At 45.5% G+C, this 26,022-nt stretch overlaps 1 protein-coding gene across 1 annotated transcript in view; it reads right to left on the reverse strand.

The window, feature by feature from the left end:
* BRF1 (BRF1 RNA polymerase III transcription initiation factor subunit) overlaps window positions 1-26,022 on the reverse strand; it is a 517,924-nt gene that overhangs the window by 68,507 nt on the left and 423,395 nt on the right. The window lies entirely within an intron of this gene.

Raw genomic sequence — 26,022 nt, forward strand, 5'->3', positions numbered from 1 at the left:
CCTGAGGAAAACAACAACAAATAATTTTGATCTTCAGTTGTGCCTCCAAGAGAGAGACAGACTGTTGTGCACTTCTGGTGCTTGCACAAAATCCTCAGCTGCACTTCCCATCCAGCCTGCAGAAAGTGTTTGTCACATCACCCCTCCCTCTCCGTAGCAATAAATGCAGACGATGTGTGGTTGCCTAGTAGACGGAATAACAGAAAGCATCAATGCACTTTATGATGCTTGGCAAGGAAGACTGCTTAGATCTTACTGTGGTTTTAAGGCAGACAAGGTGTCGATTGCTGACACTTGTGGCTGAGAAAAGGTTCCCAATGTCAGAGCTAGTAAAATTGAACCTGTAACGAGGAATGTGTGAGGAGAGCGGGAATAATACAAAGCAACGGTTGAGTACATTTGGATGTGTGAAATGACTGTTTCAACAATAGTCACAAGCATTTTGTGCTTGGTTTTGGAGGATATTTGAATGATTAGGCAGCTAAAAGGCTTGCAAATAGAGGCTGGCTAAGTGGCAAAGGAAAAAAAAACAGGTAGTGAATTCTGAGTTCACATATGTGTTGCAGCACTAACACACACATTGGGAGTGCTTTTGTGATCTTAGGCCAAACCAGATCCGTGCCATCTCCTCATGGACCCATCTGCCCAGATCAGCCCAATTTTTCCCAAGAAAACACTTTGCATTCTGCTGCCTTTAAACAGGTGACATTGCTAGATCTGAGGCTTTGCCTGTGAGGAAGTTCTGGCTCTACCTTCACTCACATCTTACCCTGCAAGAAGACCTCTTGGTTTTCTTACTTTTGGGACAGCCCACGTGAGTAGGGAGGCTGTTAAGGGGTCTGCACAGGTGCTCTACAGTCCTTTGTAGTGACCATCCCCTCACTAGAGCCCAAATAGCCCCAAATACCAGCTCCTCTGGCCTGTCTCCTGTACAGCCCCCTGGACTAAAAACCACACGGAGCTCCTTAACTTTTCCGATGTGCCAAAAGAAAGAAAATAGATTCCTCTATCTTTTCTTCCACTTTCTGAGCTGTGTGATGATCAAGTGATTGTTCTGCTCCTTCTGCCATTATTTTGAGCCTGAGGACCACAGGAGACTAGACACATTAGCATTTCTGATGTTGAGCTCACAGGCTATACCAATTAGTGCTCTGCTTTCAGCCTGCATATCCCAGGAGGCAGCAGATACCTTCTCCTAGGCTGCAGCATTAACAAACTTGAAGAGGTGGCATACAGTCCTTACCCAGGGGATGGGTTAGTGTGTGCTGTCCCTGGCCACCTTTGCAGGACAGAGTCTCACTTTCTCATCTCACTTCTTTCTGAGATGCCTTCTTTGTTATGGAGTCAACAGGGTCTTAGCAGGGCTCTTGATGGCAGCTCACAGTGATGTCCCCAAGCATGGCAAAGCTGACTCCCTCTGCATGGCAAAGCACATGCTCAGTCCTTAAGCAATGCACTTGCTCCCTGAGCAGCAGCCCACCCATGGACTAGCCACTGGAAGCTTCTACATCTGCTTCTATTTCCTCTGAAGGAATCAAAGAGGATGAGCATCCACAACCCCACCGCCTCCACATCTAGCAGTGCAGGAGCACAGCTCCAGCTGAGGCAGCCAGTGTGACTCAGCTCTCCCTGCAAATGTGACAACCTTTGTTAGGAAGAAAACCTAAGGTTTTGGTACCAAAATAAATTCAGCCCTGAGCATGGTTGAACTAGCCTGACATTATCAGACAGGCTGTGTAGTGCAGTTCCAGCTCTCCTCTAGCATCCCTTTTCTTAGTTGTCTGGCTCCACACATCTGAAACCCTCTGGCCAGCATATTCCAAGGTATCAATATAGAATTCTGAGCTGTGCTTTATCTTTTTCTCCTGACAAATTCCCCAGTTTGAACTTTCCAGCCAGTTATTCCAAGCTGTGGTAGCATTAATCAAACTAATGATATCTGGTTATCTGGAAGAAAATCAATATTATATGGCAAAAAAAGAATTCCACAATTAATAGTGTACTGAACAGTATCCATGTTCTTGTGCCAGCCTGGACATAATATAAATTACTTCTCTTTTTTTTTTTTGTCTATTTGCTGGAGGGAAGTGAGGGTTATTGGAACCCTGCAGCTGTTCAAGGATAAGATAGCTTAGCTCTTGGCTTTACTATGTTACTCATGCAAGGTTATTATGGCCATGGATGCCAATGACAGCCTGGAGTCTCTGTTCTGCCCAGACACCTCATGCAAACTGTTTGTACTGAAGTAACAACTCCTAAAATAAAGCCCTAGAGAAACAAGATTGCAAATCTAAATGAAACCACAATGACCTGTGGTTTGGGGGACACCAACTCAGCTGTATCAGGAGAGGGAACATCCATCAACCCAGTTTTCTCTGTTTCTTTAGAAAAGAAAAATAAAGCATGGCCCCTTTTCTCCAAACAATGCTGTGGTCAGGAACTGATTTATCTTAAATCTGTCTGCAGCACTCGCTGCTGGGTTTTATGATTGTGGCTCTTCAGCCATCTAGCAGCAAGAAGAATAATTCAGTGACCAAAAATTCTCTTCACGTCCCAGTTAGGGCTCTTAACTGTGAGCTTTGAGCCTTTTGCTGAAGTACCATTTTAACCCTTTTACTGTACTACAAAGTAGAAATGTTTGAGATGAGATCTCCCAGCCCCTGCCCAGTTTTTCCAGCAAAGGCACTGTTGACCAACAGAGGAGGTAAGAAAGATGCTAAAACCAAGAGCAGGATCCTCGAGACAGACATTGAGTATCTCAGTTGCTCTTAACCAGACGTTTTGATCCAGGATGTTTTGTAAAAGAAGCTCATTGCTGGTAACAGGGGCTCTGCAGTGACTTCAGTGACACACACAGTCCCAGAGAGGCCATCCAGACTCTTGTCCCCTCCTCTTAGATTTACTGGTATCTTGAAAACAGGAAGACAGTATGATTTCCTTTTCCTCCACAGTGATTTTTTTCTCTAAGTTTGTTTGCTCTGGGCTCCCTGTCCAGGGGCCCTCAGAGGGGCATCTTCAGCCTGCTCACTCCGGCCAACCAGACCCCCTTGGTGCTGTGACCCAGAGATTTTTGAGCAGGGATGGGACACAGACCTGCTCAGACCAAGCAGAGAAAGCCTCCATGCTGCAGCATGTCTTCAGAGCCAGACAAACCCTTCACATTTCCCGTTTCTGCTGGGAAAAGCCTTTGATAGGGATGGGGTGACAGCTGGAGGAAGTGCCCTCTGCAAACATGTGGCTTGAGGGAATGAGGCAGGAGGCATCCAGACCACAGCCACATCTGGGCCGTGGCCACAGTGTGTCTTGGGGAGATGCAGGAGAGTAGGGAAGCAGTGTCCTGCAGACTGCTTTTGGAGGCAGCTCTGCTTCCTCATCTGACATCCTCTGCTTCCTCAGTCATGTGGTGTGCATTTGTCTCTTTTTTTCCTGTGTGAATACTGGTTCCAAAGCCCTCAGCAGGGATGAGCGCAGCGGCCGTTGCGGCACTGCCAGCCTGCCTCTCCCACCTGCAACTCCGCAGCTTTTGACAGAGGGGGAGATCCCAAGGGCACTCTTGTGGCTTTTGCAGGTTTATTCATCTCATGCATGCAGGTGGCCTCAGTAAACAGCAGAAGGTGTCAGAGAAGAGGAAGCAGGAGAAGGAGTTGGAAAAAGAGGGAATTTAATTAGAAAGAGGCAGTATCAGTTACTGTGGTATTTAATATCCATTTTTTTTTTCCCTTTAATAGAGAGCACACTGGTTCCTTTGGGAAAATCTGCTATCAGCTTTGAGCCAAATGTCCAACAGACACTAGCACGAGCCTTCTGCAAGCCCAAGATGCCATATGAGACCTGACCTTGCCTGTGCTGCACAGCCCTTTGACTGTCTCAGCAATCCCCCCTGAAGCAAAGCCCAGCCACCAACAGACAACCTTGGGCTTCATCAGACAGATTGGTTGTTTGCTATCAGATTCTTTAGTTTTATTCAAATCTCCATTAGAACTTGTCACAGAAAGGCCATGACATTAATAAAAAAACCCAACACAACAAAACCAAAAAGAAGGACAAAGCTTTCCTGCTACTGAGCCCAAATGTGCACTAAAGAGATCTAAGCAGATAAGTAAGAGAAAGCAAAACACATGGCTTGGGATGTGTCTGCACTGCAGTCAGGAGCTGTGATTGAAGCAGGGGTAGAAATACTCCCACTGGCCTTCCCCTAGCTGTGCCAAAGAAGCAATGCATGTTCATTAATGACCCCTTGAGTACCTCCAGGACCACAGGGACTTCAGCAGCTACTTCCCATTGCAATCTAGGCTGTTCTTTCTCTGTTGCTAGGATCGTGTCTGAGGACTTGTGTGGAGCAGTTTGCACTCACTATAACCAGTCATCTAAATACGGGGTCTTCAGATGATTATGACTTGAAAATGTCCAAGATCCAAAAGAGCAGTTCAAAACTCTCACCATTCTATGTCCACTTTGACCATCTTCTATTCAGATTGATTAGTTTTGAAAGGTGTTTCAGTCTGATTGGTTGCAGATCTGGCAAAGCATTTTCTCAGCCTCTTTGTCTGCCCTGTTTCATGGAAGTTTTGGCATAAAGCAGGAGAAGTCTTGGGAGGTGGGAACATGGATGCACTCCCTTCTATATCAATGTAGATTTAGATCGGCTTAAACAGATGGAAGAATTGCAGACAAAGACACTGCAGTGGAATGGGATCCCTGGAGATCTGGGTCTACTTCTACCCAAGCTCTGAGCCCAAGTCTTAAGCTAAAAAGACTTTTTAGTCATAGCTAAAATAGAAAGTCTTGTTGTGAAGCTCTGACTGGAAAGAAAAAATACTCATTTCTAGAGATAATTATTCTAAAATGAAGATAATAGCCTCCCAATAGTGTAAATTTTCTTAGAAAAATCATAGCATTAACTTAGGGATTTCTGTTGTATCTCTGTGCTTGCAAGAGTAAGTGCGGACTGGGATTCAGAAACCAGTAGTTAGTGCCACTGCTCACTGAATGATGCTGATTGCACCTGCACTGCTGAAGTCCTGCAAACACTACTTTTCACTTTCTCCAAGGTCCATCACCATGTTACCTTCCAACAGCAAATGCATGGAAGATCTCTCACAGTTTTGCCCTCGCCTGGGCAGGATATGGAAGAAGCAATTACAGGAATTTTGATCTGTTGGTGGATGTCAATGAAATAGAAGTGAGGCTTCATCAAGCCTGGGAAAAAGCCTGCTGTTCAGGTCATATTTTTGAATCACCTTGAAGCTCTTGGCTGCCTGCACAGGAGCATTGTCTCTGAATGAAAGCTCTCCTTGGCCAGTCAGCAACAAAATAATTTGTAAAGATGACAGAGAAATTGCAGATGATCTCCTAGGCATTAATAAATTGTGTGTTTGCACTTCTAAATAGGCCAAGGAGCATTTTCTTCTCTTCATTTTCCACCTCCATGCTTCAGCTGCTGGAGTGAGAGGTCAAACTGGAAGTATTTGCAACCCAGCTGTGGGCAGCACTTTGTGCCCACATGCTGTCCCTCCCTGTCATCCCAGGAGATGGACATTGTGTGGCATCCTTGGCCGTTAGCAAAACCTTGCCAAGGAGATTTACCATGTAGAATGAGCAAATTCACCTGTCCCTTTCTTACAGTATCTGTAGCAAGAACTGTTGGTTAAGAAGGTATACTTTTAGCCTAGAGTCACTTGGCCAGCTGGCCAGAGACTGTCCCCCCTGGTGCTTGAGGATATAAAAGGAAAGGGGAGGTCCCAGAGGTCCCAGTTCTGTCTGTATTTGGGAACTCTGTTGCAGTGAAAAGGTGTTCCTTTGCCTGTGAGCCAGTGTCACATCAGCCAAAATTGCCCCTTTTGAAAATTCACACACTGTGCCTGGTGAATATGTCCTGAGCCTTTCTAAGGGGTAAAATACCTATCAAATCATATCCCACATTACCACAGGAAAATGGCAGGGAATGGAGCTGCCCTGATATGCCCTGTACTGAGTGTGCCTGGCATGTACAGTCACACTATAGAGACAGTCCTTGAGTTCCTCCTTGCCTTCTGCTGCTTATTATTAACTTGAAGGAGAAATGCACTAAATGGGACACAGTCAGAGACAGCTACTGCAACCATAAGCTCCAAATCAATAATGGATGCCATCCAGAGATGCTTTAGGATAAGAGGAATTTCACTTTCAGAAGACCAATTCCTGAAGTGAAGCAGCTGGCATTGTTAAAAACACAATGAAATAGCAGAGTAGGCTAAGAAGTATCAAGGAAAGTGTGTTCATCAAAAGGTTATCAGTCACTTCAGTAAGAGAAAAAAATAAAAAGCCAGCCTCTTAACGCAGACTTATGAGTCAAACTTGGTTAGTGACTTTGGCCACATGTGTAATATTTCCAGACATAAAAGGTCTAACCTGCCTCAGGTTCAGGGCCCAGTTTAACAAGTGAATCTTTGGTGATGCCACAGTAGATGGCCCCCATGATTGCTCTCACACACCCACACCCACATCCATATCCACATCCACACACAGACCCCTGACCAAGTCTAAGAAAGAAGGCTTTTCTGCTTTTAGCTGAGCTAAGTGATGTCACAGCATCTCCTGGCCTTGGGTCTAGACATGGTAGCACAGAGTGAAGCTGGCACAGGGCAGGACGTTGAAGAGCCAGGACAGACTGTGCCAGTTTAAGCTATCCTCCTCCCAGATAGGAATTAGAGTCCCCAGCAGTGTCCCTGGTAACTTCTAAAAACTCAAAAATCTGTGGTTAAACTACAGTACTGCTGTAAGAAATATATGCCAATTTGAGTTAAAGTTCTGGCTGAATTCAGTTCTATGCCAATTAATTGCAAGGCATGGACTATATGTATGTGTACATGCAACAGGACAACTGATCTGTACCTCATTAATTACTCTTTGCATTTAGTTGTCCTGATGATGTGGAAGCTTTTTACCATATCACTAGGAATTTCTGCTTTTCCTCCCTGAGCACAGCAGCTCATCCAGTGGGCATAGCACAAGGGCTCATCCAGTGGCATTGCATCTGGCTGACAGAGAGAGGAGGTCCAGGGAAGCATGGGACAGCCCCCAGGTTGGGACACTGGCCCTGGTCTGCCTTGTGCAATTTTAAGCAAGTCAGCTCAGGCCACCATGGCATAAAGAGACTTTCTGTGAAATGGGGTAATACTGTCTCTTTTGAATAGGGAGAATCTTGACCACAGTTAGCAATGCTGGGTTATCTGCTCTTGCTTTCAGAAGCCTAGGAAGAAATTACTGTATACAAACACTTCCAATAACAGCTTTTGTAGATTCAGTAAGCAGAGTGGTTAAAAATTATACCCTGGGTGAGTATCCAACAGTGTAACCTTTTAAGGTTTGAAATGAGTTCTGAATTGTATGAGTAAAAACAGCTTTTAACTAACAGGATGGAATCTAATGAGAGATCAATGTCTATTGTGGGAGAATTATCCCCCTCCCCAGAAAGCTGAAGGACACATTTGCCACTGTGGGGAGTGCTGAGATGTGGGAAAGAGTCTGGGAAAAAGAAAAAGGCTTAAATTTTGGCCAGTAGCACCACGAGAACAAGCCACGGTCATTCTGAAGCCCAAGAGGAAACTGCCTCCAAGACAAAATCTATTTCAGACTCTAATTTCAGCACTTAGCTGCCCTGCAGGATCTTTAATTAAATGCACCATGCATACCAACATACAAGCTAGTAAAACACAATGAAGCCCAAATAACAATTACTCCTTCAGTAGCCCCCTTGGCAGGCCAGAGCCAGAGCAGTCAGGCCAGTGGGAGATGTTCCCTAAAGATGGAGAACTCTGTGTCTGGCAGAATGGCTGTGGGAGGATGGGAAAAGAGAAGGCCAGAGTTGAGGACTTTATGACCCCACTGCAGTATTACAAGCTCCAGGTATTTAAAGCTAGATGCTAGTTTGCAGAAAAGTCCCCTCTCCTCATCCCATTCAGTAAAGCAAGACAGGTGGGATTTGGGAGGGCCCCTCCTGATGACAGGGGCTTTCCAAATGAAAGAATTGAAGCTTTGCAAGTGGAAAGTGTATAAGCACAATACATCTTGTATCAACATTGGGGAAGGATGCTGCAGAGAATCAGAGTTGCCAGCTGGGCAGGCAGCTGTAAATTACAGCCAAAGGCCGCATTTGCAGTTGACTTAACTGGCCATTCAGTGAACTCACCACTTCTTCAATGACTTATTATAGCTAGTTCTTCAGGTTATGAAGTTGTTTCATCTTCTAAGGCATCTAGAAAAGAGTAAGCAATGTCATCTTTGTCACACTGACTAGCCAGCCAGTGAATACAAAAGATACCTGGGGAATAAATCTTCTGAAATGAACTGTTTGTGGAAGGAGGGAGGCACTGACTGTGCTCATGTGTGCAGAGGGTGATTGATAAGGAAACAGGCACCCTTCTTCTAACCTTCTTTGGATAACAAACCTCAGACAAACAGCCACTAAAACTTTTGCATTGAAAATTCCTGACTCTGGTGACCCATTCAGCACACACTGCAGGGATATAAAGGCAAAAGATTAAAATTCTTGTACAGCTTTAGGCTTCCCTTCCTCAAGGCTCGGCTTCTCTGCACCCTCTTGGTTTATAGGCCCACCAGGGGCAACTAGGTTAATTGTTTTACAAATCAATTTTGGTGGACTTGAGAAGCTTGATTTTAGTTGAACCAGAAAGTAACCTTTTGCCAATGAAACTGGATCAGGGATGTGGATTCAGTGGATCCCTGAAGTCTCCTCTAGCTCTGTCTTCAAAGATTTGTGACCTCTGTTTGCTCTGTCACATAGTCTTTTCCTCAAACTTTCAGCACTACCCATGGGTCCACAGGATCAAAGGACAGGGAACTTGTTGCCTTTGGAAGGTGTGCTACCGAGGAAGCAGGGCCTGATCCAAGGTGTAATTAGAGCAATGCTGTTTAACCAGGAATTTTGATTAAAAGGGATTCTGATTGGATCTCCATTCTTCATTTGGGCTGCATGATGTTGAGTTCTGGAGAAAAGGTTTTGCCTACAGCATTCCTTCTGAGGAAGCAGCAGTGAAGGTGCATGACTGCAAAGAGTGGCAAGTCTTGTTAGCAGCTCATGCTCTTCTTGAGGGTCATCTTTGTGTTCTGATTATTTGTCTAAATGCTTTCATGCCTTTCAGCAGGGTAGCAGCCCAGCCATTTCTACCTGCATGAGTGACAAGGGAATCCATCACCATTACCTGCATTATCTACTCATGTTCCCTGAGTAGTTCTGCTCTATGAAGTGTTGATAATGCTGTACTCACTTCTCTAACACATTTATTTCCCACTCCCTGCATTAAGTGTATATTGAATTATGTTGGAAGAAAAACCTCATTCTGAAACTGGAAACCTCCCCGTCAGCTCCTCTACTGCTGACCTTGTTCAAAGTCACAAAGACAGTGTGTCCTTTAGGGATTTCTTCTCGTCTGGAATTAATATCTTTCTTCCCAGGACAATCACATCTCTGTGCAACTTGTCATGCATTTCCTAAAAAAGCCAGGCCACCCAGCTTTGGAGCCTTCTCCTAAGTTTGGAGCACCTACTGTCTAGTTACCTAGACAAAGATGAAAGCTTTTTTATCTCAAAACTGACCCTGCTTTGAGCACGAGGTCACACTAGGGACTTCAGGTCGCTTCCAACCTGAATTTCTCTCAAATGCCATGATTATGTGTTTTATCTAGGAAAACCTAAATCATGCATGGTCATATATGGGAGAGAGTCTTGCAGCTGCCTCCCATACCACATGATCTGTGCAGATCCCTTTAGCTCCTTACTGCACTGACTTGTGAGTTAGCTCATATTTGCTGGGATGGCAACCAGCTCCAACCTGGAAATCAGCCTGGCCCAGGCTGCTCAAGTGAAAAAGCCTGTCAGGGAAGGAGATTTAATAAACCCAGCTAGACCCCAGCCCTGAATCTTCTACCAGGCTCTCCCAAGGGCCAGGCAGCAGTCCTCATGTTCAAGGGCGAGTAGAAGTTAAAGGTACCCATCGTTTCAGTGACAAGTGGAAGCTTCTTGCACCTTTTCTCCTAACTCTGTGCATTCACAGACATGCTATTTATAGCACCATGTCTTTCCTAGGGCTAACCACAAAACAGAAATGTCAGATTGTCATGCTTTCAAGAGGGAACACAGCATCCTATTTTGGACTTATGCATATTTTATCATCCAAGACTGAAATCTTTGGCACCTGATTCTTCATGGCTGAGTTTCTTATATCCTGAAAAGTTCTAAGCCAGTTCTCCAGGAAGGAATCTACCCTGTGAGTTTGTCCACACAGTGGACTGGGGCCACTTTATAACCCTATTACTTCTCATTTGCAAGAGGTGCAGACAGTTGTTTCTCACAGAGTTCGTGGGGTGCCTTCCATACACATAATGATGGAGACATTATTTTGCACCACAAACTCATACCCTCTTCACCTGGAGAGCTGGGGTTTTTTGGAAAGTTTTAGGCCAGAAACTGCAGAGGAAGACAGAAGATCAAAATATGTTATTTCTCGTAGAATAGAGAAGCAGAGAGAAAAAAGCAATAAAATCATAATTTTACCTCCTTTAAACAACTTTGCAATGAGATGGGTCCTGCATATGAATACTGCCAGGCAGGCCTTTATAGATCTTAAGCTTCTATTGATCTGTGTATCCATAAAAGCTCTTATTTGTCAGGCATCAGAGAACAGACTCTGCATGTGCATGACCACACATGCCAATGTCAATGGAGCTATAAAGCTGCACCCTCAGAAAAATAAATTGTAAGTCAGCTTTTAGTTCAAAAGAATGGAAATCTGTGACATTAGGAATTAAAAATCAAAGTCTTCTGACCCAGATTAACTTTCTTTGCTTCATCACCCATACATAACATGCTCTAAATCAGCTCCCGGAGATGTCCTTTTGCATGTTTTTCATGATTAATTGAATTAGCAATTGATTTGTATAATATGACTCACTTAGAAATTAAGACACACCAAACATGCACACCATTCAGGTAGCAACAAATCACAGGTCCTACCATTAATCTCACCCCAACCCTCCCAGGCAATGCAGATGTGCTATTTACTATCCAGAGCATAGAGTTTCAGAGAAAGATAAGAGTGCACACTCTATGTGCATACAAACAAACATGCACACACATGCCCTGAGAACACACAAAGAAGTTCAGGCATTGCAGGGTTGATTCATTCTATAGCAGATTTATAAATGTTCTACTGTGCCTTGAGTTAGGACCTATGCTTGTAGGGCTTGGAGAAAAGGTACAGGGCTTGGAGAAAACATTTAAAAATTTATTCCTTTGAAGTCAGAGAGGGATATGGGAAAGCATCTAAATTATTTAAGGTTTGGGGGATGTTCCCTTGCCTGGTGTTAGAGTTAGGCTTCACATATTCTCAGCTCGGGTCACATTTTGGGTCTCACTAGCAAGATTTAGGATTGAGGTCCATAGGTCTATCTCAGGACAGGGCTGGAAAGGAGGATTGGATAGTGACTATAATGTGGGGTTCTGCAGAGTCAAACTGGGCCAGGGTTGGGACACGCAGAAGAGGATTCGGTAGAATCAGGGTGTCAGAGTTAATGATAAGGACTGCAGAGCCATCCAGAGTGGCATCGGGGCAGCTGCTCTTCAGGCCATAAGAATGATTTTGGCTTGTAGGGTCTCTAGAGAACAGCAAAGCTGAAGATTAGATCTTTGCTTGAGCTAAGGTTGCAGAATGGCTGAATGAGAGCCCAGGACTAGTTTTTGACTCAAATGACTGAGCCTTGGTGATTACCCATAGCCCAGCACCACGTACATGGAGAGTGGCCCAGAGCTGGCTGCATGAAGAAGTTAGCTCCTATAAGCATCCACCCACCCATCAGTGCCAGAACATAATGCTGAGTTTTGTGGCAATTCAGGAACAGATTCATCCGAGATCCCTCTGCCCTGGTGGTTGCCACTCACCTGGGGACCAAGCAGCACCATGGGGTGCAGCATCCCAGAGAATGGCTGTGTGTGTTACTGCCACCACCCAGCCACAGCTCCTCAGCCAGCTGCAGGGGTGGGCTGGCACAAAACCTGCGGTTCAGGGCAGCTGGAGCAGGCAGAGTGGGAGCAGGGAGACTGATGGCCAGAGCAGGCAACCACAGGTTGCATGGCTATCAAGTGGATTAATCCATTTCACAGCTCCCAGACCAATCATCCAGCAGTACGTGGCAGCCCTTCGTTTTCCAAAGTTGCCAGCAGATGCCAGGAGACTCCCAGCCCCCTTCCCCACATGAATCTGGTTTTACCAGCAATGTGAGTTCTTACGAGGTGCCAAAAGCGTTCACAGGAGCCCAGGGATGCTGGGGAAGGAAGGTGGCTAACAGCAGCAGGAAGAGATGACCTTTCCTCAGCCCAATTATTTTGATATTTAAAATGTGGACCCAGAAATAAGAGTTCATCATTTCCTTTGCAGGAGATCATTATGCAGTGAGAAATGGGCGATACTGTGAATTATTATAAACTGGCACCAGGCCAAGACTGCTCTTTTCTTTTCCCCTTTCTTTTTCTTTCCCAAGAAGTATCCCCATTCATGCAGTGAAGCAGCAGCTTTTCATGAGAAAATAACATTTTTATGCCTGTCAAAATTCCCTTTAATTTACGCCAAGAAGTCATGACTGATGCCATGTCTCCTTTTCTCCTGGGTGTGAATCTCTCTCCCAGCACCAGTTAAGTGGAAGGAAGAGTGAACTTTATCTTTCCTGTCAGCTTGGCTAGACACTACTGGGAATGGGAACATTCAGGAAGGAACCCATTTTCTTCCCTGTCGGTTTAACCCTGCAAATCCAGATGCACTGTAACGCCTGAATGGGAATTGTTCAGTCCCACACTAAGCTACAGCCATTTCCAGGGGGGGTCAGGTAATTTCCCTTTACTCACCCCACAGTTAAGGAAAACTATTCTGACTTGACAAAAATAGCATCTCTCCTGTAAGACGAATGGGGTTTATTCCTATTTACCACTGAAATATTTTCAAATCCACTTTAAAACTGCTGCTCTCCCAGTTCCTTGGGCCTTCTTTGGATTGCAATTTTTAAGAGGCTGATGTGCTAGCAAAGCTTCCCTGACGTAAAGACACTGGGATTTGGCTCATTAGTCATCAATCTGCATAAACATGCAGCAGCTATGTGGTCATTACCATAGTAATTCCCCCTCTTTCATGACTTCTCTGCTGTGCATACACAGGCTGGGGGAAAGGGAATAATTTTGTTCTTCCCAACTACATCATTACATTAAAGCAGTATCCCTGCTGGCCTCCCATCCTGCGTGAATAGAGCTGCTCAGGACAGTTGTGTAGTGCCTTGTTTTGTTCAAAAATGCTGATACGGAGAAATGAAAACTGGCTTTGTGAGAAATGGTCAGTTTGGATGCATTTTTCAACTTTTTTATTCTCCTCTCCCTTTTTTCTCTTTATAGAAAGGGGGTTTGAAACAGTGAATTAGCTGCGGCATATTCAAAACAAAAAATGCTGGTTGCTCTTTCTGCCTAGAAAATAATTACTCTAGTGAGAGCAAAGTTATTTCAAAACTGGGGATGCTTTGAAGAAAAGGGAAACAGTTTTGAGACTTGTACTGACTTTTTCAGATTTTCATTTGTCAAATGTGTTTTGCTTTTGATGTTTTAGGTCTAGATTATTTTATATATATATATATCTGCAGGGTGGGGAAATTATCTCCTGCTCAGCAAGGCCCCTCAGTGGAAGTTTCAGTGCACATGAAAATATTACAAAATGAGTCACTGTTCTCATCTGTTCCTGGGGGACCTGGTAGTGGTTTCGTATCGTTCTCATCTCTTTGGAAGACGAGTCATCTAGACTAAAAAACACATTTTTCTCTTTATGTTCAGAGAAAGGACAAAAAGCCAAACCCAGGTTTGATTTGTCTCTCAGCATTATTTTTATTTTTGGTGTATTGAACAAGGAGTGGAGTTTAAACCAACTGTTGTGATCTGGTGCCAGCTACTGTTATGGGGCTGCAGAGGCTGAGTTACAGAGTTCACCACTCACTGAGAAGACACTATCCCTGCTGTTATTATTTTTGCAGGTATGGTCTATGTAGAAAGAAAAACTCAGGTTTAGAATAGATCTCCTTGAAAGAAGCAGTAAAATTGCATCTGTATGTCTTCAAGCTGAAGAAGAGAATATCAGTAACAGACATTTCACCAGCTTTGGGCCAAATTGATCTCTCCTGTACCTGGTGTGACTGAATCCATTCTAGCATGGATGGAATGGATCTAGCTCTGGGGATAATAAATTTTAATTTCCCCATTAGCATCCATGTGGAATGAAGACAAAAGTGATCAAAAGAAACAGCAGCAAATGACAGGATTTCAGTTGAAGTTCAAGGCCACTTGGAATATCTCTGCACTTCTCAAACTGTTTCTGGCAAAGCTTTTTCTTGTGGTCTCCCTACGTGCATGTGCACACCCTCTCTTGGCCGGAGAGTACTCCCTTTGGGAGAGTCTGGGCTGGCAAAACTTCCCCACAAAAATACTCCAGTTCACATCTTTGCTACAGGCTACACAAACAGCAGGTGAAAACATCACTGTGCTACAAAGATCTTCCTACCAGCTGGCAGACAAGTTGTGGAGAGATTAACTCTTCAGGCCTCACCAACAATTCTGTTTTTCCTCAGGTGTTTTATGCTTTCAGGGGTAGTCTGAAGTAAAGGCTGAAAAAATAGGGTCTGTAGGCACAGTGTAGTTAAGAGGCTGTTTATACAGTTAGGCTACAGAAAACACTGTAAAATCATCATCTGAATGTAGGCAGCCAGCATAATTGCTTTGCTAATTCATTCCAGTATGGCTTTACTTCAGCCCTTGTGAAGAATCTGATTTTTGGCCACAGTAAGATGCAGACCACCAAGAAGGCTTTGCACATGCACTCTGCTGTGTTACAGAAATGCCCTGTCCCTATCCTGATCTGGACCAAGGTTGCACAGTTTAGAAGAGGTACCAGGATTACAGCAAAAGGTGGCTGGTGACGTCCCAGGTGTGGAAACGGGGTCTGCTCATGTGCAAGGAGGGAAAGAGGAGTGTGGTCAGGAAAGGAGATGAGAAATTCTTCCATCTTGCAAAAAAAAAATGTGCCTACTATTTTTATGCTCTGGCTATCCCACAGTTTCTGATCACAGAATCACAGAATCACAAAATCCTAGGGGTTGGAAGGGACCTCGAAAGCTCATCTAGTCCAACCCCCCTGCCAGAGCAGGGTCACCCAGAGCACATCACACAGGAACGTGTCCAGGTGGGTCTTGAATGTCTCCAGCGAAGGAGACTCCACAGCCTCTCTGGGCAGCCTGTTCCAGTGCTCTGTCGCTCTCACACTAAAGAAGTTTTTTCTGGTATTTTCTTTATTTTTAAAGCAGCCTTTGGTGATAGCAGTGAGACCAGAGTAATTATGCAGGATCAGTCATGCCTAGGTTTGCTGGCAACCCGCCTCGCCTTTTGTGCCCACTCTGCCTCACAAGCCAACTTCACACAAATCCCTGGGAGGAGAAGTCAGTCCCATGTGCCACATAGTACCTGTGAAATGTTGCTCCCCTCAAAGTTTAGGCTGAAGGTTTGCAAAGCCAATTTTCATCTGTTTGAAAATAAATTTTCATCAGTTTAAAACTTAAGAGTCAGCAACAATGGCAAAGATCTGAAAAATCATAATTGGACTCAGAGAAGAGTGTGGCCATTGGAGTCAAGAGTGAAGGTTGTGTTTAATTTGGCTGCTTAGCATAAAGCCAAGCATTTTGAAAATACTGTAAAGGTATCTTTCTTTTTTTTTTTTTTTTTTTTAAGAGGTTGTCTCCCAGCCAGTAGGAGTGTGAAGATTAATGCACATTCAATGCAAGCATCCTGGGGTGCATGTCAGAGCAGGGCAGTCCTGTGGTGGTGGGACTCAAGGCTAATTAAAGCCCCACAATGTGTCCCCAATTCATACCAACACTAGAAGCAGTGCCTGATAGGGAAATTCAGGCACAGCAGCTGCTCTTTTCACAGCGGTACAATAACTATCTCTTTAGTGGGAAGGGGTGTGGGGGAGGGATGCAGCCCAAATAACAGCACCTGCCTGCTTATGCCACACCAAGAATCACAACAGCTAATCCTCTTGCCTGTCATGTTAATTGTTACGAAGCTCCTTTTGATATGAAAGTATTTGTCCTTTGACTGAAATAAATCAGGCCTTAAGCACTGCATTTATCTCACTGTGGTACAGGAGCAGAGGTGCGCACTGTGGGGAGATTTATACAATGGGAGCAAAGTACAGCACACTAGGGCAATATTTATGGGCTCAGGATCTTTTCATCAGGAAAAGCAGTTTGTTGACATTGTTCTCTACAAAAGAAAAGTTCAAATGCTGTATATTGTAGTACAGCCCTAATACACCATTTGACATAAGCAGGAGGTAAACAAAGCAAGGGAGTGGGGGGAAATGCCTGGCTGGCTTTCACACACAATCAAGTTTTCAGCTGGTGCAGTAAGACATTTAAGGTTTGTACACAAACTATGAGGCCCTGTAGCTTCATTCAGACTGTTTGTACATTTGATGCTAGGGTTGTATTTAATGGCATTTGCTGATGCTGGTTCACATTATGGAAAATGCACTTCTGCTGAGCCCACTGTGTACACAGGTACAGCCCTCCTGGCACAAGGATGATTGGCAAGAGAGGAGGAAAGGTAACTTGAACCACCACCCTGTCTCCTGGTCCTTTCCACCTGTTAGCCACTGTGGCAAATCATCAGTGCAAGGTATTTTGAGAAGATGCTTGAAGAAAGTCACACGGAAGAGCCTTCCAGACTTTTAGTGCAATTAGGCTTGAAGGGCAGGAGTTGAAGGAACAGATCCTGGACTTCTTTGCTCTTATTGGCATGTTTTTTCACACAGAGAATGAGTAAAAACCCTGTTACGAATACCAGCTGAATGGCTGAACTGGCCTCACACCACAATTTCGAGTCGTCTTCTGTTCATTTGCTCCACCAGAGCTCAGTGCTTCTGCTGGGGCCCTCCATCCCCCATGTAATTCTCTCCACAGAAGTCCTGGGCTAATTGTTCGTGAGAGTTTGCTAGGATGTCTCTGAAAGGAGAATCTGGAGCCACATGAGCAAAGGAAGGGGTTATTTGCTGTAATTGCTCTTTGCCTGCAGGGACTGCAGGCACAAACTTGCCTGAATTTCACCAAGCACCAGTGAAGGTTGTTAAAAATTTTCACATATTCTTTGTGGAGAAAAAAGTAGATACCCTACAGTGACAGCGTCATCCACAATCCAAGAAAATCCTGTTAATCTTTCACACCTCCTAAGAAACACCTGTCCTCTATTTTTATTGCTTGTGTTACTAATGGAAACCAAGCAGTTTAACATTGTTTGTGCAAATGTGCTGTTCTGGAGAGGTGTTGCCAGAAAAAAAAACTTTGTCTCTGAGAGAAAAACCAGCAACTCCCTCTCAAATATGTTGGTGTTACTGGGAGAAAGAACTTGGGGTGTTTTGATGGGGTGAGTGCCACAGCAGCATAGAAGGGATTTAGTCTCCTCTACTGGGTGTAAAAGGGAATTTTTACTGATTTAATTAGGTTCCCTTGTCTCTTCACTGCAGAGGTCTCTCTTTCTCCAGAGAAGTGCTTATGAACTTCAGTGGGAACCTCTGTAAGCTTCCCAGATGTGATCAGTGATGGGCAGGCCCTGCTGCCCGCAGGAGCCTGATCTCCCTGCTCCTGTGCTGCTCTATGGTAGGCAATGCAAAAGTGCCTATATCCCATGCTCCATGTCCCAGGTCTCATTGCCCAGAGGTCACACACACATCCTCCTTGCCAGGAAGGAACCCACCTCATGGCAAAGCTGGAAAAAATTACCCACCTGCCTCCATTTCCAAGGTGTGCTAGAAACTATTAGATAGGAAATACAAATTGTGGGGATTTCACTGAAAATAAAGAGTTCATTGCTGCAGACGGCCCAGAGCAAGGCAGTAAATAAGGCAGATATCTTTGGGGATGATCTCACCCAGTATAAAGCCAAAGTTCTTTCTGTTCACTGAGGTAGATGCATTTATCTTAACGGGGTGAATACTATTGCTTTTTCTGAGAAGAATTTTGTGTTGTGCCTGCACTCGTCAGCTCTGGCTCCTCTCCTGAGCCTGGACGGCACCAGGGTCCACTTGGTTTCCAACAAGAGAAACATGACTGGGAGCAAAGTCAATGCCTTTCTTACATATCAACCAGTTCTCTCTTCCCAGTAAATAATTTTAATCAGATCTCCCAGAGCAGCAAAAGTCCCAACGATTTTACGCTCCATTTCTCATGAGAATAAGCAGCTACCACAGGAGATGAGAACCTGCTAGCACCATCGCTGAAGGGGAGGCTGAGCCATGAGGGAATCTGTAGTGATGAACACGTCTCAGCAGCTGGAACACCTTCACTCATGGTTTGCAGCTTATTAGACACCAGAGAGTCCACACAGGAGGCAGATGTCAATAAACAAGCAGGATGCTGTTGCCTGTCCAGCCCATCTGCTTTCAGCATCACATAAAATCAAGCTCTTATATTAAAAGTACATATCTTTTTAAAGTCATGTCAATCTTTATAAAACATGGGCCCATCCATTACTGAGGGCCTTTATGCCATGTGTGGGGCACAAGGTGATGTAAACCTTGGGGACAGGAGCTCTGATGCCACAGGCATTGTGCACCATTCCTTACTGCAGACACTGGATGGAGCTAACATGGGGGTCCCGTGCCTGGCTCCAGAAGTCCTTGAACCACCCTTGGCTGCAAGCAGAGAAAATAATTCGGGGGCAGCCCCCCTCCCTGGTGGCTGTTCATGGACTTCCTGCAGGCATCTGGGTGAGATGAAGTTTCACCCCCAGCCGATGCAGCCCCTCACACAGTCTCCAGTGTCTATGAAGTTTCTCCCAAACACGGCTGCACCATAAATAACAGAGCACACCCCGTTCCCAGAGCTGCCCCTCACCTCTCTGCACTACATGGCAAGCCTGTGTTTTATGTTTGCATTTGACTTGCTTCCTCTTTGGGGTGTTGTTTTGTTGGGTTTTTTGTGTGTGTTTACAACCTGCATGAGGTTGGGGGGCTGTTGTTTTTGTTTCTGATTTTAACACAGTGTTGCAGCGAAGGACTCGTTTTCTGTGAGAATTGCTGTTCACAGGCAGTAAGGCTGTATTCACAGGCAGCAGGGAGTTTGAATTTTAATTTCTTAATGACATTCTTCCTGGCTGTGAAACTTTCTGGCTCCAATACTTGCTTTTTTGTTGTTGTTTCTGTTGAAATTTGCAATTAACAGCCTTGCTACTTGAAAAGAAAGCCCTGAAGCTGGCACTGTAACCTAAGGCGTGGGTCACTGCAGAGCATGTCCCACTGTCTGTGCCCATCCTCATTTTTCAAGGACAGAATCCCCCGTTCCCATTGTTTCTACTCATTCCTTTCTGAAGGCACCTCTCTGTGCTCTCATTAATTTGCTTTCAGTGTCACCAGTGGGGCTGATCTCTCATCAATGTGCAAAAATTCACCCCCCATCCCCACGCGAGTCCCTGCAGGGTGGTAGGAGCGGTACCAGCAGCCCCCCCACATCAGGGGAGCGGGCTGCCTCCCCTCCCGTGTGTCTGTAAAGGTTTTGTTGCTGTTTATAAACATGTTTGATTTGCCCAACTGTCCCTGCTCCGCTTTTCATGTTTTGTGCATGGCAAATAGCACTGATCTGTGCCTTGATCTGTAGTCAGCAAAATCTCTTGCTCATGTTTTCTACATCAAAGCAGGGAGGAGGGGAGAGAAGCCATCTGGTGAATTAGTTCTAATAAAAATAAAAGGGGTCTCTTTGCATAATAGAGTATTAGGGGATGATACTGTGGGTTTGTTGGGACAAATGGCTCTAAAGGGTTTTGACAGCTCACAGGCATCTTGGCTTTTGTTGCAATATAAACATCACGAAACCAGAGCTCCATTAGTCAGTGGCAATATGTCTATTGATTGCAATGAGGCCATGATTCCTTCCCTGTATAAATGTCTCGGTCAGCTGAATCCCATTGCACAACAATGTGCAAAGTATTTATTCAATATGATTGTGTTTCGTGGGGTTTTAATTTCTTTTAGTGTTCCAGTAAAGCTGCTTTAACATTTCTACTGTTCATTACTCAGCCAGGTTGTTCTGCTGCTTTGGGAGCGTTTGGTGGCAGATACGGCTTTTTTAAGATGTCTGAAAGTTGGTCCTTATTTGATACTTAAAAATTCTCTTGGCAGGACAGCAGTCTTCCTGAAGGAGAGGGAGGGGATTTTACTTGAAGGCAGCAGGACCAAAAGGGGCCATGGCCCTACCCAGGTCAGCAGTTGGCATGAGCTGTACTGAGTTCAAAATGGTGACATTTAGTACCCACATCTTAGGGGACTGTGAAGGGATACTTACTTGTTTCTTGTTCCATTTCTATGTGAGAAAAAGATTGTACTCGAGACAACATAGATGAGGATGATTTGCAGGGAGTGAGATTTTATTTTTAAAGTAGGTACAGTTTGCAGGCAGCTGGCATGATCTCAGATTTCGTTTGGAAACTATCTGCTCCAATTTGCTCTACAAAAAAAAAGACATTAGGATTCTATTTTTGTTTGATTCTGGTCAGACCCTTCCCTTTCACCATGCACACATCCAGACCAAGATGCACACTGGTACACACCTGCCCATGTTAGTTAGTCTCTATTTTCAACTGTATTTAAGGCTCAGGCTTTGCTAAAGAATCAACATGGATTCATTATTTGGTGGTTAAATGAAGATTGATTGGCTGGAAATTATTTTCACTGATGGGGAAATAGCTGCAGGTGCCCTGCTGCAGGGAAACCATACCTGAAAACACAGCTGATGAGTGGTTATAGCAGATCTTGCTGGACGTGAAGTCCCACCTCTGTTTTCTGCTGAGTTACTCATGTACTGGAAAGAAACTGCAGACATGCTCTTTTGCAGGATTCATCTGTTTTCTGTTGTATGTGGGTACCCACTGTGCTATGGCTCACGGTAGAAACAAATCTGAAGACCACCGCTGTCCCAGAACTCTCCTTTCTCCACATGAACAGGATTATAGCTGGGCAAGGAAACCAGAAGGAAAATATTTCCTCCCAGCCGCTGGTGGCAAACCAGGGAAAGAACAAGCAGTGTGATGTGGCTGTGGTCTTGGGACATCTGGAGGTCTCTTGTCCAACCTCTCAACTGGACCCTGTGGCCAGCACTGGGTCAAGCCAGCCATGGCTTCATCTAGCTGAGCTGTGAAAAGCTCTGAGAATGGATGTTGGAGCAGGCTGCTCCAAAGCTGTAGCATCCTGCTGGCGAAGCATTTTTACCATCTGTCCATCCTGAACATCTCAAGCCGCAGTCAAGGCCATTACCCTGTTCTTGAGAGCAGCTTGGTTCCTTCATCACTGTAACTGTCTTTGCATTAGTCTGTGTCAGCTCAATTCTTAGCTTCCTCCTCAGGAAAAACAACCCCAGCTGTCTCGGTGTCTCCTCATGGGGACTCAAGGCCCATGATCATCTCCACAGCACCCTTTCCAGCTTGACCCCTCTTGAACCCAAAATGCACATAATATTCAAAGTGTGGCCTCTCTTGTGCCAAGGAGAGGAGGGACGTTCTTCTTCTGACCTGGTGACCACATTCTAGCTAACATAGCCTGGTATGTGGCTTGCCTTATCTGAGATGACAGCAACAGTTGGCTGAAGTCTAACCTAGCATGCTCTGTCACTTCTGGCAGGGCTGCTGGCCAGGCAGGTGCATCCCAGCCTGTACACATGACTGGGGTTATTGCAGCTCTTCTGCAGAACTCCACAGGTCTTCCTGTGGACTCCTTGCCTTTCTTTTTTATAGCTACCCTTTGAGTACACAGATACATACATATATATTTACATATTTCTGTGGGAAAACAGCTATATGAGGAATTAAAAAACTGTTGGCATCTGGGAAATAAAATCCAAGGGGATACATGAAACAAAAAGCTGCCGTGGCAACAGCTATTGTGCCACTGAAATTGTCCTGATGAGTGAGAGGACACATTAAAATAAACAATCCAGAAGCCCCAGCCTGCAACTGCAAAAAGACCAGAGCTACAAAAGCACTACTGTTTCCCATACAGAAAGACCTAAAACTTTCCACCTGTAATTAGGTTTGCATGGATGTCCTTAACTCCACCCGGCACAAGAGCAGACCTGCCTCCTCTGCTCAATCAAGCTGTAAACATCAGCAGTCCACAAGCCCTCAGCCTCTTCAGTGCAGCTCAGCTGGTTTCTTGCCCAGCTCCTCAGCTGGGCTACTTCCAGCAGTTGCAGCAAAAAGGAGCAATGAGAAGCTGCCAGTGGTGTCAGGGCACTGCAGATCCAACAGCAGATGAAGGAAACCTCCCAGCTCCTCCAGGGCTGGGTGTGACAATTTATGGAGAGAGCCTGGCAAGCAGCTGATCTGGGGCTGTAAAATACCCATAAAGTTGGTGAACTGAATTTACCAAATAATTTTGGACTCCCCTCCTAACAGCCTGTTGCCAAAGTCAGGTACATCCCACCTTTATGCACCTGATGTGGAGCTAGAGCAGGAGCTGTAGAATGATGTGGGCTGCAGGACACAGCCCCTCAGTCCCTGTGTCTCACTGCAAAAGGTCAGCTACTCCAGGCTGTTGCTCTCCGTATTAATCTTCTGCAACCAAGATTATTCTCCCTTCAACCTGTGCATCCCTTTTAAGTGATGGGCGGGTCTAACATCTGCTCCAAGCAGCTAAATTGCTGCATAATGACTTTTTTTAGCTATGTTGCAAACTTTGTTAAGTCTGCAGCCTCCACTCTGTCCCAGTGCTACTGCTCACCAGTGCTTCCACCAAGGGGTTGATACAGTTTCATGTTGCTCCTCTGACTGAAAATTACATATGTATTTGCTAAACACAGCCAGTTCCTATGTAAGGAACTAGCATTTTGCTCTAGTTGTTAGCAAGTGTCAGTGTGAGAGCACTGAAGGAGGAAAAAAGGGGCAAGAAATGCAAAGCAAGCACAGATTCCTTTCCCTTACAGTATTGGTTGGATTTCAAGCCTTTCCCTGTTCATGTTCTCCTAAAGTACAGCACCCACCACTTTTCAAAAGCAATAGACACGATCTGCTTCAACAGCACCAGTTCTAGAAGCATTAAGCATGGGGGAGGTTGGGGTAAGTGGAGTTTCCATGTGACAGAGCTGTCGACAAGAGCAGCTGTTTGTAATATCACAGATTGGCAAATCTCCTCCCATTTAACTGCTTTCCCTTTTGGTTTTGTCCTGCACTTCCCAGCTCTGGAGGGCCAGGGTAAAAACTTCCCTGGTGCAGGAGGGTTGCTTTGAACAAGAATGAAAGGAGCAATGCTGCAGCAGAAAAATTAGCGGCCGAAAGGTAATTACAGGTGGCCATGGATGCAGGATATACGGTGGCACTAGAAACAAAAGCTGTGGAAGGCAAATGGATGGTAGTCAGAGGTGGTGATGCCCCAAGGAGACCCACGGGACTGTCTGAGAGCCATGAGAGGGGATGCCCAATAGGTTGCAAAATACAGAAGAATTTCTTATATTCTGCCAGTGCAAATTGCTTGTGAGCTGTGTGTGCATGGCTGGAAATGGGGATGAGAGGAGCTGTTCATGGAGTGGCTCCTGCAAAAATTGGCTGCATGAAGTTAGAATAATGTAATTGTTTTGGTTGGAAAAGACTGAAGATCGTCAAGTCTAACTGTTAACCCAGAACTGGTAAGCCTACTACCAAACCATGTCTCTAAGCATCACAACTACACATCCCTCCAGGGAGGGTGACTCCACCACTTCCCTGGGCAGTCTGTTTCAGTGCCTGACAACTCTTTAAGAGAATAAATCTTTCCTAATATCTGATCTAAACCTCCTCTGGCCTAACTTGAGACCATTTCCTCATGTTCTATCTCTTGTTACTTGGGAGAAGAGAAAACCCTCCCCCTCCCCTTGGTACAATCTCCTTTCAGGTAGGTGTAGCAAGTGATAAGGTCTCCCCTCAGCCTCCTTATCTCCACACTAAACAACCCCAGGTCCCTCAGCTGCTCCTCATAATTCTTGTGCTAAATTATGCAGATAATGGTCTTGCGTGATGCTGACCAGGTGGAAACTCAGACAATAAATGAAGCCCATCCTCAACAAGATTTTTTGGCAGTGAGTGGTTCAGGAACCATATTGCTAAGAGAGAAGTCTTCGTATGTTTATCCTGTATTTTGCCTTTCCAAAATAATTTTTTTTAAGTGCTAGGCATTCCAAAGAGTTTGAAATGGAACCTGGATGCAGCGTTGCCAGAGCTGCTCCCCCCCATCCGCTGCCTCCCCACCCATATCCACCCCATGCAGCCGCTTTAAGCCACCATCTCCAGGAGGAGCATCCTTCTGCAAAGCCAGCACACAGCTGCAGGAGGCAGCCGAGCTCGGATGCAGCGGTGTGACCAGCAGCGGGACGCAGGTGCTGCCCGCGTAGTTTGGGATTCACCTCACCTAACTTGGAGCAAGTCACCCTCATCACCCCCCGCAGTTAGCCAAGAGAGACCAGCAGAGACTGATTCGTCTCGCTCCAGAGCAGATGTCAGAAGGAGATCAGCTGTATCACACTTTGAATATGCCTGCTTCTCATGCAGTGTGAAGGGAATGTGGCAGCTCAGCCCAGCAAGGAGGCTGCAGCCAGGAACTTCAGCCTGACCCAGGTCCTCCTGGGGGCTGCAGGCAGCCCCTCTCCCTGATCTCTGCCTGTGGAAAAAGCAAGGCTCGTGGCATCATTTCCCATCAGCATGTGTTTGCTCCTGTTCCTGGCAGGATTCTTCCCTCAGGCCTCAGGGACAAGACTTCCTGGAGAGCCTGAGACCTCCATCAAGGCAGGCGGTGACCAGAAAAATGGTGGGACTCAGCTTGAGCAATGCACAGTGACCCTCCAGCCCTGCAAAGTGCCACCAAGGGGACTGCAGTACCCATGGCAATGATACTCTCCACACCCCCTGAGGGATCTGTGGGGCACCTGGTGGCAGGGCAGAGGTGTGATGCTGATGAAGTCATCCTGCTAGGAAGCTGTCTGAGAACTTTATCACTGCTGAGATCATGCTGGGCCAGCAGCCTGTAACCGAGCACCAAGCATCATCGGGGGACATCACCTTCACATGGAAAGACTAAATGACATAGCAAAAAACAGCAGGTGAAGGTTGTTTTTCAGAAAGCATCAAAGAAAACAGAGCTCACTTTGCTTTGAGCTGAATCATGAGCCTTAGGCTGGTGTGTTGATCTGCAGGGGCAGATGGGTAGTGATGGTGAAACTTCCCTGGGAAGCCACCACCAGCCTGTCACTCCACATATTCAGCATTTTCTCACAGCAAGCTAGAGACTTTCTGAGCCACACAAGCAGATTTGATTTTGTCATTATTTGGGACACCATCAGGGAAGGCTTCATGTGAACTGATTTGAAGCCCAGGTAAACACCCCAGCTCTCAAAATGAGGCAACTTTCCCCAATTATTTCTGCACCATTTGTAAGTCCTTGAGATTCACAATAAAGCTAATGAGATCAGGCTCTTCTGAAGCCAGTCACTGCTGCTGTCCTGCAGAAAATGGCCTCCTAATTGCAGAGGGCAAGCAGTGTCTGCTGGCAAGGTGTGCTTGGCTCTGGCACCAGTAGTGTCCTCACTTTCTCAGCAGCCAGACCTTGGCCACCAGTCCCTGGAGTAGAGCCAGTGGCCTGAAAGTGCATTTTCTTGCTTCCTCCTGTAAATAGGTCTGGATAGCATGGTCTTCCATGTTGAACATGACAAATACCTTGTATCCAAGATGATGGGGTCTGAATGAGCTCTCTGCCCAGAGGCTCTGCTCCCAGATTTCCTACCGTTTTTGGGGGTGGTGACAGAGTCCCTTACTCCAGGGGTGTGTCACGTGGACACTTGCTTACCCCACGGATGCCCCACTGGCTGCAGGATCTGGCCCAGATGCAGGTGAGCGTTCAGCCAAGCACATGCTGATCTTACTGATTGTTTTAATCAC

This window comes from Apus apus, chromosome 5 (assembly GCF_020740795.1).
Source record: "Apus apus isolate bApuApu2 chromosome 5, bApuApu2.pri.cur, whole genome shotgun sequence".
In the NCBI taxonomy this organism is placed as follows: Eukaryota; Metazoa; Chordata; class Aves; order Apodiformes; family Apodidae; genus Apus; species Apus apus.